The 12,334-nt window shown below is 35.6% G+C and overlaps 1 long non-coding RNA gene and 1 other non-coding gene across 2 annotated transcripts; one reads left to right on the top strand and one right to left on the bottom strand.

Annotated features, from left to right (window-relative positions):
* The first annotated feature begins 3,581 nt into the window (after positions 1–3,581).
* On the top strand, positions 3,582–6,790 carry LOC149798986 (uncharacterized). Its single transcript, XR_016420856.1, has 3 exons — positions 3,582–3,766; positions 5,607–5,710; positions 6,572–6,790. It is a non-coding gene; the product is annotated as an uncharacterized LOC149798986 (long non-coding RNA).
* Positions 6,791–8,226: 1,436 nt separating this feature from the next.
* On the bottom strand, positions 8,227–8,303 carry Trnap-cgg (transfer RNA proline (anticodon CGG)). Its single transcript has one exon. It is a non-coding gene; the product is annotated as a tRNA-Pro (tRNA).
* Positions 8,304–12,334: the final 4,031 nt, after the last annotated feature.

Here is a 12,334-nt window from a genome sequence, read left to right on the forward strand (position 1 = left end):
AGGTATTTCTTCTTCCTCATCTGGATAATACATTTCTTTTTCTGTTTGTTGCAATGGAGGAGGAAGTTGATAGGAAGACTTTCGCTGGGAGTGTTTTTGTTGTTGTTTTTGTTCTCGTTTTTGTTCCCTTTTCTTTTGTTTTTGTTCTCGTTTTTTTTCCCTTTATTTTTGTTGTTGTTCTCTTTTTATTTGTCGTTGTTCTCGCTCTTGTTCTTGTTGTTCTCGCATCATTTTATCATATTTGTTTATTACTGATAAATATGTCTTATAAAATATTTCTCGTTTGTTTATTCGACCAATATTTCGGTTTATTTTAAACACCCAATCAATCCATTCATCACGACTTACACCTTTAACATGTTCGGGTTTTAAAAAACTTGTTTTTAAATCATAACTTTCAGCAGCAAACGCACCAAACTCGATTATTTCATTATGTTTCATTGGTTGAATTTTTTATATTGTTTCTATACCTTTTTCAGTAAATTTCTTCCTAAAATCAATTCCTCTCTTTTCTTTTTTTGGTTTTTTACCAACAGCACCTTCAAGTATTCCTTCGCCTTCATCTTCAAGTTGAGGTTGAGCTACAACTATTTTTTCAGCAGTCTGTTTTAATACCTGAAGAAGACTCTTTTCCTTCTTCTCCTCTTCTTTCTCAGGTCTCCTAACAGCAGTTAAGACCTTTCCAGTAACCGCAGTGACGGGTTTAAATAACTGTTCCGTTTCCGCTGCGTACTCAGCTTGTGCTTCCTGCCGCGCCTGTAAGTTTTTTTCTGAACTCATCTCTGACAGGAATAAATTTTTTGATTGCTTCTAGTCGCTCTCTAGCTAGTCTATCTGTGTAAGATTCCGGATGCACCATATTATGATATAATAATTTTTAATTTATAGCAGCAGCGAGGGTGCTGCCTAAAACTTGGCACCGACACGATCGCGTATTTTACTTCGATGTATCGCGATTAGAAAAACTGATCAGCGATAGGCTGGGTAAACCAATTCGTCGTTGACAAGGCTGTCTTACACTGGATATTGCGTTTTTTTTTTTGTTTTTTTTTTTTTGTTTTTTTTTTGCGATTTTCCAGGAGGGCTTATTTTGCGAAACGGAGAGTGAACGAATTAGAGCTTGTTCGCCCTCTCTGCTGCTCTTCCTGTGTGTTGGCGGTTCACCTGGAATTTTCTCGGGTTCTTCCTTCGATAAATATACTGGCTTCCTTCTAAAGCCATTCAAATACTAAACATGGTGTTAAACCCGAAAACTTAATCTAATTATGCTTTCAGTCGCCTTGAAATTTTAATGCTACATCAGCACTCGATTTGTAACATAAAACATTTTAATTGCTTGATGCGATTTACATGCTGATTCGTACTATAGAAGTATGGCGAGATTTAAAAATAAGTCACATGATTTCAAAAAGTTTGACTTCCGCTTTGTATATATCACAGTATCCCTTTCGAAAGACACTGTTTATATTTAGACTTTCGCTTTTGTATGTATGTATGTATGTATGTATGTCAGTGCGTGCGTAGGTAGCTAGGTATACCATCATTAAAATGATTTTCTTGGTAAAGTCATTATTGAATCTAAATGAAAAAGACCTCTTCGAACAAGTTATGTGTATGACATTTAGCTAACTGCAGCAAATATCATCCTTCATGTTCTTTACACAAGCGTATGTATTGACTAGTATTTTTTAACCACAAACTTTTCCTTTCTATTGAGTAAGCAACAAAAAAAATCCTCAATCGAAAATAGATATGATTATTTAATCAAGGTAGATGAATTCCGCCTACACCATTATCCCACGATAAACTGAAACAAAAATACAGTACCCTAATCTGAAATTGACTGGTAGTGTAAGAAAACAAAACAAACCGTACCCGTCCAAGAAAATAGATGAGGACGATTTCTTTTACGTTAAAAAGACTTTTGACCCATTGCCATATTTTTTGTGTATATATAATTTTCAACGAGGAGGAAACGATAATCAGCGACTTCCTCAGTGCTTTTATTAAAAAATATCATGATGATAAATCCCAGAAATAGAATTGAAGTTCCACTTCGCGTTCAGATAATGATCAATCTGACAGAGTAAATTTGAACGAAAATTGTTATACTGAATGATTTTCTTCTTTATCTCTGTGGAACGTTTTCCTGTTCGCCTATGTAGAAGAAAAATACCATACTTTCTTTTAATCCATACTTCACTTTAATGAGTATGTCTTCCAGTCTTGAATAAACAATCATTATTCTTACATATGACTGCGCAAGGGCTCAAACCTGGAATGTAGATGTGCAAGGCAGGTTAAATACCCACCGTGCTGTCCATTCCCTCTTCCATAATAGCGTTAGTTATTTTATTGTTTACAGTATCAGAAATGTAATGGCGGTTTATGGAAACAAAAGGATTGGTAACTTCATAATGTAGTAACATGTGTTGTAAGTGGTTAGAGCGTCCCCCTCGGATGCGGGAGGTCGCGAATTGGAACTCCAGCCGAGTCATACCAAAGACTTATAGAAATGTACTAGCAGTTGTCTCGCTTGGTGCTCAGCATTAAGAGGTAAGTGTTAGGACTGGTCGGCCTGGTGTCCGGATAATGTGAGTGGGTGGGGCGTTATGCTACATGTCTGCGGCATGATGCCCCAGTGCTAGACATCACTATAAACTGCCACACTGCAGACATCGCAGCGATATGACTGAACAATTGGTAAAGCTAGTCAGTATGATCACGATGTTTAGGTTTGATTCTTATATACAGTTAAATGCTTCTGTATAGTTAATATCTAAGTGAGATTTGTCAAACATGTTAATACTTTCCAGGTACAAAATCTACAACAACGACAATAAACAGGAATAATAACAAGAAAAAGAAAAATCATCAAGGACTGGATGTACTGCTGCTCTCACTACTACTACTGTTGCTTATACTAATATGTTGTTGCTACTACAACTGCTCCTTTTATTGCTACTGTTGTTCCTTCAACGAGTATTACAACTAGGTCTTCGAAATATTATACAATAAGTGTGCAAACGTTAGAGTATTGGAGAGAAACACACACAGAAAAGACATGCAATTTACACAGAGATCTATATCGGGTTTTCCTTTTCGATGCGTTGATTCAGTTTCAATTCAGTTTGAAAACATTAGAGTATATGAGAAACACATATATGAAAAGGACAAATTCTACATAAAGACCTCTTAAGAGGCGTTGTCCCTTTTTATCGTGGTTCCTTTTTTGTTTTTACCCCTTTTATTATGCGTTTTACTCCGTTTATGTTTTAATGCTATATTTCAAAAGTCCTGCGCGTAATACCGTAGTCTGCTAAATATCATATGTATGTTTGAATTTACCTGCTCAAAATATCTGAACTAACGATCTGTCCAGGTATTTGGTTATAATGTAATTATGTGAAGTGCATGGTTCGAGAAAAAAACAACAACAAACAACTGGAAGAATACAGCCACTCTTGCGGGTTGGTCTTTAAGTTAGTGTTCTCTTATTTTGTACCCATATAATATTTCCACAGTGAATTAACTTGGTAAAGAGTGAGTGATATTTATGTTGAAACTGGAAATATGCTCTATTACACTAAAGAAAGAGATACGCACAAAACTGTTGGAAGGGACTTGAGTGTTGTTGTTGTTGTTGTAGGGTTTAACGCCATTTTCAGCATAAGATAGCTGGACTATACATGGCGGCCAGTATCAATGGTGGAGAAAGAACACGGAAAATACCCGGAAAGAACCACCGACCCACGAGAAGCTACTGGTAGGACTTTAGTGTACATGTCTGTGATGTGTAGTGTCTTAATTGGTCTTTGCAAGTGTACATATCCCTAAATTTAGCTCGGTTACTTATCTGAAAAACTTGTACAATTTTTTTTTATATAATATTTACCATATTTTGTTAGTGTTTAATATTGATTATGTTAAATATGTTGGAACAACTGGTTTGATGATGTAATTTTGGGACTTTTTCAAGCATTTATAGGAAAGGAAACCCCGTCGTTACACACATCTAATGATTGCTTGAATTAAATCCTTTACGTTTGTGCTTCATTAAAGCTACGTGAAGAAGCGAAATTCCCATAGTTGTTATAGAAAGAGCAAAGCCATATTTTGAATGTACAACACTATGAATGTATTTGTTTTCGTTGGTATTAATGTTTGTGATTTTGTAAATATTGCATGTTATTTTTAGCTTACACCTATTCTTCACTTTTGAAAAAGGTCGTATTATTTCCACAAAAGTATCATTCTTCGTTGGAATTTTACGTCGTGTTTTGTAATAATAACGAAATCCACGAATTAGCACAGCTCGAAAAAGTTAACTCACACTATTAAATGGATCTTCTGCATAGGTATATTTGCGACCCCAAACATAACTTGGAGTTCAACACGTTTTCTAGTCTGAGTTTGAGCCTGAATGTTTATGTCAACCAATCATGAAGGATTTCACATATGAAAGCTGAGTCATGATTAGCTGAGAGTAAACCGCATACCCAGGCTCAGGCTAAAAGTTGTATTCTCTCAGGGTCTAGTTGTCAAACCTTACAGGGCGTCATTAACTGGACTTAGTCAATGCGATAAACACTTATGTATGTGCTACTGTTACTGATATCCTTATCATCTATTTAATTTATACATATTTTTTATTTAAGTCATTTGGGTTTATTACATTTATGTTTTAATTCTTTAATTCAGTGGCTGGATAGAACTATAATATAGTAAATGTACTCTTCGTTGTAGGGAACTCATTTATAAACCAAAGACGATCGCTAAGGTCATGTCAGCAACTACTTAAGTCAAGTCCGCCTCATATTAATTTGAATGGAGGTCACGTAAACATCACGTGAAACTAGGAGTACATTTGCTCTGTTGGAGTTATCAGGCACACCATAGTTGTTGATTGGTTCATCAGTGTGAGAATGTCGTAACACGACTGTTTGAGTTATTTTAAAAATAATATGATCTAATTGTTCGAGTATCTTTAAATTAGTCAGATTCTGTTGATTTGGTGCGTATATAGAGATTATGTAATCAGAATACACGTTCCACATATTTTATTCTTCAGTCTGTGCCAGTTTTGTAGGAGTCGTTGAGAAAAAATAATGATTTCTTTATGATTCTTTGCTGGATTAGCAGAGTAGAAAGCATTCAATTTAAAATTCAAACAGTATCTATTGGATAATGTGATCGTATTCTAGGACTTGAATATTTATTTAATTATATCGGATTTTGTGAAACCTTCAATTATTTCAGTCATATGCTACTTTCACTGGATTAAAGTAAAGTAAAAACATTTGGATTTAGAACTGTGATATGTCTGTGGTGCTAGCACATTAGAGCATAAACACATTAAAACCTTCATTCGGAATATCTTTGGAGAGTTTCCTGATTCGTGTGAAATTGATAGTACAATTTAGGATAATATTCTATGAATTCACACGCTGTAAGTTTTTTTTTAAATTCTTTACTTTGTTTGTTTTTATATTTTATGTAAATAAATTTATATTGTGGAAAATTTAATGCTTGTTGGGTTTACCTTGTTTTGTTACTTGTGTTGAATCCCTAGACGTAATAATTCATTTTGCATCTTGATCACGCAGGTGGAACCTGTTATAGTTACCCTGTAGAAGCAGTGCTGCAGAGCAAGACATACTTCTTGGAACAGTTATTTACTTCTGGTATCGACATCGATCAGTTCCAAAAAGTAAGTTTTAACAAGATAACATTACGTCACATAAATTAATGTGTTATAATGTGACATAAATATACGTGGTATGATGTGAATAATGCACGTTTCGTGATGTTTTGTGACTTAACCGTGCAATAACAAATTATAAAAATAATGACATCACATTAGACACAGTTACATAACAGCATGAAAAACAGATCCGCAAGTGCCTACTCTTTGTTCTATATAATAAATAGGATGACTTGAAAAAAACACTACCAAAATAGTATATTATTACATATTTGTGTGAATCATAGTTTTGTGTGGTTGTAGTTTTCATACTTTACTTCCAAGAATTGTGATCAGTCTTTCAGATACTTGTATATCGGTTATGGCTAATTGAAAATGTAATGACAGTAGTTGTCATTATCCTACATCTGCCCTTTAGACAGGAATGTTTTGATCATTAGCATGCTATTAGGGCACGAACAATCCACAATTTGCACGAGATTTTGCTCCAAGTGACACACATTAATATCAGCTTTACTATCATCAACGCAACTAGTACCCATTCAGACATATAGTCCATAATATAACATAAAATATCATATCGTAACCTAATTTAACGGAACTTAAAGCTACATAAAATAAAAATAATTTTAATATAGTAGATCATCAATATTTTTAGATCAAAATTAAATCTTAGTATGTTCCAAATTTTTGGCACATATATAATCGTAAGTAGACATAATTTTTGACTGTAGAAAAAATAATTAATCGATAGAACTTACGTTTTATTCTTAGATTTTCTCAGTGGTTTGTAAGACTTGGGTAATTACCGTGGAATCACGGAATTAATTTATCACATGTTTAATTAATGAGTTGCTTTATTTTTAGAGTTGTCGGCACAGTGCTCCATTTGGCGTCCATCTTAGGGGACATTGACCTGGGGCAGTATGGATTGGACAACGGCATTTCTGTGAACCAGTCCGGGACCCCAAGTGACGCTCCCACTATTAGTAGCTGTTCAATATGGGCACAGTGACATCATGTCCTTACTTATCAACAGGGGTGCAGATGTTAATCAGAAAAATAAAGATGGTAATTCAAAGTTCCCTTCGCTATTATCTCCCTCTCTCACTAACTAACCAAGCAACCAAGTTGCAAACCAGCCAGTGGGTCCTAAATAGTGCAATGCTTGCCTACAGATTTGCTGGGATACTGAATAAATGACAGATGATTAGGTGATTAATGAACATTTTTACTAAAAACATTTGTAGAGATAACAAATTATTTTGGTTGTATAATAGATACCGACACTAATATAGAAATAAGCTGTCTATCCAGGTGGTTTAAAGAGTGGAGATTTAAAATATACATAATTTATTTGCCAAAATAATCAGCTACAGGAACATATGAGCAGACTAGTAACCATACTCTTTGATTTAATAGACTTTCCGGATAAATAACTTGGAACAATATTTGCATATTCTAAAACTCGAGATTATGTCTTAGCAAGGAAAGGAACTTTAACAAATTACAAACTGTCATTAATTTTATTTTTAAATTGCGCAGATAAATAATGAATAGTGGATTATTCAATAAAGTTAACATCAATGTACAGTGGCCACAAAACACCATGATTCCTTGCTTTGTATAAGAGCATGAATAAAAAAATTACGCATGTTAGATTTTGTATATATACTGTATCGACTCTATCTTTAGTTAAAATGTTCTTTAATTGTCTAACAATCATCCGTTTCTCATTTACTCAATATCACACAAAAGAGTGTGCAATGTCGAACTTTAAAGAAGATTTTTTTTTTACTTTTTCAAAATTAAATGGCATTAATTATATCATCTCTGTATGTGTTAATTCTACCTGTATGGTGCTGCCATAATTCTTCTGGATCTTTAAATAACATCCCGATTCTCATTTGCACGTTGTCTCTAGTATAACATTTTTCTCCAAGTTGATGCGTCAGTTTAACTTAAGTTCGGGTAAAAAAATTACTCTAATTGTATAGCGGTACAAATTGCGCAAGTCCAGGTGGGTGTAGCTTAACGTGTAGGAAGACTGCATTCAGAAATAAAGAACAACACTAGCTGTAATTGGTGCATTATGTAAGAGTTGTACTTTCTATTAGGCTTTAAAAAAAGTTAAGCCTCTTGGCAACATGTGAGATTATGTTAATTCCTATCTAGATCATATTTTGTATTTTTAAAGATTTTTTTTAAAATGTGGTATACATGGCTGAAAATGTGACTGTTGTGACTAGATAACTCTTACCTCTGCCTAGTTCCAGCAGAGTTATCTATCTGTCCGTGTGTGTGTGTGATTTACATTTTAACGTAGCTTTAACAATTTTTCAGTTATATCACTACGATGTCTGCAGTGTGACTATCACTGGGGCATCATGCCGCAGACATATAGCATGATGTCCCACCCAGTCACATTATCCTGACACCAGGCCGACCAGTCCTAACACTAACTCTTAATGCTGAGCGCCAAGCGAGGCAGCTGTTTGTACCATTTTTGTAAGTCTTTGGCATGACTCGGCCGGGGTTCGAACCCGCGACCATCCGCATCCGAGGCGGACGCTCTAACCACTGGGCCACCGCTCCGGTCTTCTCTGTCCTTGTTCTCTCTAAAATTGTTCTCTATGACAGTGTGTGACATGCATGCTGAGGTAGGATAGAAAGTCTATTTATTTCACAAAACATTTGCACTGAGGTCTATGGAAAAACAATTGGTACCGTGATACCTTATACTGTTACAGATCAATGCGGTAAGAGTATCAGGCGCCGTAGCGGACAAAAGCTGGTCCGATGAGAAAGCTGCAGTTGAAATTTCGATGTCGTATGTCGAGAAATCCAATATCACGTGTTGGATCAAATTTTATATCCTTAATTTTTCATTTTCTAGATCTAGATTTTAGATTTAATATGTTGAATTATATAGTGGTGGTTTAAAGTTCTATTTCCTATGTCGACGTTATAACAGTGTATATTTTGAATTACACAGCGATGGTTGAAATTTAAATATAATATGTCAAGAATCCCTAATTCACACGTTCAATATAACTGTTCGTGATGAAAGTTCCATTTTATATGGCGAGTATTTAGATTTCATCTGTTGAAATCTACAGCTACGAGAAGTAGCCTCCTTGTTTAAAAGTAACGCGTTCCGTTCACGAGAGTGACCTCTAACGAAGGAATTAATAGTAATTCTCGACCTGTGAATGGTAACTTTCAAACTGTAAATGCATGAAATGTAATGGCGCCTCATAATTGAATAAACGAATGATGTATCTTAATACTCGATATCATTTTGAATTGTTAAAGTGGAGATTATGTAATGTTACTTTTAACACCAACACATCATTTCATCATATAAAAATAAAAATTCTGAGAAACACAATAAAATGTCCAATCACCGCTGTGTAATTCAACAGATACAATCTGAAAACTCAACATACGAAATGGAACTTTCAGCAAAGTCAATGTGATTCAACATGTTACATTGAAACTCTCGACATATGACATTAAAATTTCAACAACCGCCGTGTAGTTCAGAAGGTACAATCTAAACACTCGACATTGGATATCGAATTTTCACCAGCGCTGTGTAATTCAACAGATGAAATCTAAATACTCAACATATGGAACTTTATCATAAACTTTTTGAACCAATACGTAAATTAGGAATTCTCGACGTATGACGTTGAAATTTCAACCACCGCCGTGTAATTCAAACGATACAGTCTAAACATCGACATAGAAAATATATTTCAACCACTACTGTTTAATTCAACAAATACAATCTAAAATATCGACCTAGAAAATGGAACTTTAAGGACAAGCATTTTTGATACAACACGTGAAATTGGAATTCTGGACATATGACATTAAAATATCAACGGCAACGTTCTGATTGGACCAGCTTTTGTCTGCTAATGCGCCCCTTAGTAGGATGCCACAGAGCAATTTCAGAAAGTGTCACCCCCTCTCCAATGCTATTTGTTTGTGTCGCGGGAGCCCCTGCAAAGAAGGGGTCGTGGAATGACTTCTATGTACCTAGTTTTTATACCACAGTTAGTAGCAACACTGTTTCTTAATTACTGGCATATTTGTTACTGAACTTTAAGTTAAACTCTGCGACTTTGTAAAAAAGTGTAAATAATATTGTGTTATCACAAAATCGTTATGTAATTAGAAATGGTGTCCATAATGCTAAGCCCGTTGCACAGTCTGGTTCGCTTGTATCCGTTAATAGATTTGATGGAGTATCACAAAATGCAACAGTATCGTCTGCAGAGAGTAGAACAAATAGTTTTAAATATCTGACCATTCTCCATCCATTAAATCAGCTTTAATGACAATAAAATCAGAGCTAATTCTCGATACAGGGCAAATAATACAACAGAACAATGTTCGGCTTTTTTGCGTCTAACTCCTTGATTGCAAGTAAATATCCCTGATTTGTATTTTTGTATTGTGAAAGATACAAGACTTTACATCCATACTGATGTTTATTATCACCTTGAGTATTTTCCTATTTATAGGCAGTGCTACTCAATTTTCTCCACAAGCCAGCTCTCCATACACTTTCTAAAGCCTGAGGAAAAAAAAATCACCAAAAGTGTTTTATGTTATCGATTTAAAAGCTCTGTTAAGGAGTATAAGACAAAATTATTTCAGATATGGAGTATCTTTTACAAAAACCTACATGTGCCTCAGATAGTAAATTGTTTTCTTCGTGTAAAGGAAACATTCTATTGTCAAGAAGGAGAGTCCAAGCCTTACTAAGACAACTCAGTAGTGTAATATGACTGTAATTGGTAGGATCTGATATACCTTCATATCTTTTACATATGGTTTGATCAACAAGGTAGAACACCTGTATTTAATATCAGGTTAAGAAAAGCTTACAGAAATCCAAAACAAAACCAACAGGTAAACATACTTATCCTGTACATTTCAAATATTCATTCAGGATAGAGTCTTCACCTGGCGACTTATTAGATTACACATTTCTCACTACTTGGATTATTTCCTATGCAGAGATTAATTCATTTAGTACAGTGTACTCATTTTTACGTCTGGTCAGTATTCTCACGTGATGAGCGTACGTACCTAAAATAATCATTAAAAGTGTTCACTTCGATAGGTATGCCGTCCAGGGTCTCAAACACGGGGCCCGCCAATCCGTATCCTGTGGCCCGCAAAAAGATTGGCGTCACAAGGTGTCATGAAAGATAACAAAGTTGGTGCAGCCCGCGGGCCACCGAAAATGACCTCATGCGGCCCTCACGGTGGTTTACGTTTGAGACCCCTGCTTTAGTCAAATTGTTTATGCCTGACCAATACTGTTTTGGATTTGTTTGCAAGTTTCTTAGTTTATCTTGGGTTTTCTTGTTATGTAAGTTGCAAATTTTCGTAAGTGAGTGTTTTCTTTAAAACATTATTTTGAAGATGGTGGTGAGCCATCTTCTTTCAAAAATAAAAATGGTGGATTGTCATGCCTGATCTAGCATTGTACTCAGACAATGAAATGGTGGATTGTCATGCCTGTCTAGCATTGTTCTCAGACAATGAAATGGTGGATGAACACAAATCGGTGAACCACCTATTTTTCAAACAGTAAAATGAAGGTTGTTCACATGCTTGTTGGACCGCTCCTGTGGCCTAGTGGTTAGAGCGTCCGCCTCAGAGGTCGCCGGTTCGAACCCCGGCCGAGTCATACCAAAGACTTACAGCTGCCTCGCTAGGCACTCAGCATTAAGGGATTAGTAGTAGGCCTGGTCGGCCAGGTGTTAGTATAATGTGACTTGGTTGGACATCATGCTACATATCTGCGGCATGATGCCCCAGTGCTAGACATCACTATAAACTGCCACACTGCAGACATCGTAGCGATATGACTGAAAAATTGTTGAAGCTACGTTAAAATCCAAGTCACACACACACACACACACACACACACCACTGGAAAAATAGCAGAAAGAACTAAAACAAAACCCCAGTTTGTACGCGAACTTCACAGTGAAATAGCTGGTGCTTCTTATCAACCAGAAACACGAGAAATACTTGAGGGAATTGACCAACTTCGTTCTGAAGTGGCCGATACAAAGGATCTTATACCAGAATCAGAACCAGAACCAGAACAAGCAAGAGTAAGAACTGAAGTGAATGATAAAATTACCGAAGAGAATATTGCCCTCGTAAAAAAAATTGGCAGCGTGGAAGAATTATCTGCGTTTGCCGTGCATAGTTTTGATCAAAGAGGAAAATTTTCAAAACCAGAGTAAGCAGATGATACTGTAAGTCGTGATAACTGGCACAAATGGATATTTCGCATACACTACGGAGTTGATCAGACTCGAAATAGAGCTACAAGATTTATTGAATTTGATAATGGAATAAATATCTTGCTCAGTTACAAGAACAAGAATTACAACCACCAAAACAAAAGCCATCAAAACAACAACTAAAAACAAAACAATAACCACAGCCAGTATTACAACAAGCACATAAACAACAATCAAAGCAACCAGTCAAAAAGCAGGTAAAACAACACGTAAGGAAGAAGAAGAATGGTATGATGCAAATTCTGCCTCTCCCAGTGCCACTGGAAGTGATCTGTCCAACGGTGTCCTT

Source organism: Sinohyriopsis cumingii, chromosome 5 (genome assembly GCF_028554795.1).
Source record: "Sinohyriopsis cumingii isolate HCF-2022 chromosome 5, ASM2855479v2, whole genome shotgun sequence".
Classification (NCBI taxonomy): domain Eukaryota; kingdom Metazoa; phylum Mollusca; class Bivalvia; order Unionida; family Unionidae; genus Sinohyriopsis; species Sinohyriopsis cumingii.